Raw genomic sequence first — 2,017 nt, 5'->3', positions numbered from 1 at the left:
ATTGGAAGATAGCAATTGAGACCTGATGATGTGTTTTCAGGCATGACTCCATCCATGATGACGGCCACCTCACTCCCTCAGTTCCCACTTAGTCAATAAATTCCATTTTTTATTTAATTTTGACTTAAATCACCCATGGCAGTTTTCTATTACTTGTAATGAAATAGGTGGACCCCTTTATGTTACTACTGTGAATATCTTAAATGTCAGCTTTTACATTGAAGTAAGGAACTTGTCTTGGCTTATCAGGGTCACTAATCTACTCACATAAATGTTGAAAACAGAGGTGTTTTTTTTTTATTTGTTTTTTCTGGCCAGTATCAAAAGAGGGGTCAAGGATTTGAGGTACTTTCTTTGGCATAGAGATGAAGAGATGCACTGGAGGAGAAATAATGGGTAGATAACTTGAGCCATGCACTTTGTGTTTATTTGATAAGAAAGCAATAAAAAGCAATAGATAAACCAAATAACTCATTCAGTAGTTTCTGTGGAGCCTCTGTCTTGTATGCAATTTCTGCTGCTACACAAACACTAAATAAATAGTAAGAGTAATTGCACAAGAATCCTCTCTGGAGTTTTATGGCCTTTCCATAAAGAATGCTTGCTATGCTACTGAGGATAATGTCTAATTTTTCTCTTTGTTTTCTTGAGTCTTCCTGGCAAACAATAGCTAGTACTCCACTCCTGTTTGTCTCACTAAATTGAATAGCTTTGTAGTACAGTTGACTTAGCAGCATGCTGTGGAGCAAAGAGCCAAAGACTTAGTGTGGGCTGGAATTTATGCTTGAGGAATGCTTTTGGATGTCTGGCCTTGCTTTTAACTTATATTACATGTGAAATAAAAGAAATAAAGCTTCAACTGTCCAGTTTTCCTCTTTTCCCCTTTAAGTTTCTTAATCTTGCATGATCGTCATAAGGATTTCTCTGGGCTTGTTATGTGGAATAATTATGGGTCTTTATGTTTTATGATTTAAATACTCCAGTCATCAGCATACTTAATTCCTGACACCTGAAGCAAGATTAAGCAATTATCAAATCAGTGCTCATATCTGCTCTGACAAATGTAATTTGACTGTGTGTGATTAGCATTTTTTTTCCTTGCTAATGTCAGTATACAGACTAATGGCCAACCACTGGGTCTATAGCTGTTCTTGGTTGGACAAGGCATTCTGGTCCCTTCCTTTTCGTTGGTGAAGCTCTTCTGTATGCATGCCAACTCAATGTCTGAAATGTCTTCTGTACGTGGTGTCTGTTATATAGGCAACCTCTCCTGCTCTCTTCTGAATGTATCTTTACAACAGAAAGGGGTGACTAAGTAACAATTTGAATCCTTAACTGACACCATCTCTTGAGACGTGCTAATTGCTGCCATTATCTTGACAGTTCACAACATCATCCAGTTGGTATTTCAGTAATGTGATAAATGTGGAGAATGTCTCTTTTGCTCTAATTATTTCTGTCAGTATAAACTTGGCAAGAGATGATAGTAAAGAAACATTGGCATTTAGGCACATTCATATTTACTTTTATGGCTTAGAATCATGATGACTTTGATGGGTGGTATCCTTACAGTGACCCTGTCTAGTTTAGAAGTTCTGACATTGGCATTATTTTATCTTTCCTATTCCTGAACACAGAAGCAGCAACATTCACCAGACACAATGGCTTCACTAGATGCAGTCCATGGCCATGGGAAAGTTTTATTTTATATTAACCTACTGATATTTATTATTGTAAACTGGCTTTTTCTTTGCTTGGCAAACTTTGCTGTGCAATTATTTTCCTCTCTTTTGTTTGTTTTGTTTTTTCAACACTTCACTGTTTTGCATGATCAAGTTCATTGTTTTCAAACTTAAAATAAAGGAGCTGTTTCTTCTTTTCTGTCTTATTATTAAAGAGCCTTGGAGCATATGCATGACTATTTTTTTTTTCTGGTTCAAATTACTAGAATTCAGAACATAGCCTTGGCATTTTATTAATAGAAAAATGGTGAGGAATCATTTCCTTACAAAGCTTC

The sequence above is a fragment of the Micromys minutus genome (genome assembly GCF_963924665.1).
Source record: "Micromys minutus genome assembly, chromosome: 7".
In the NCBI taxonomy this organism is placed as follows: domain Eukaryota; kingdom Metazoa; phylum Chordata; class Mammalia; order Rodentia; family Muridae; genus Micromys; species Micromys minutus.
This window is presented reverse-complemented; position numbering follows the sequence as displayed.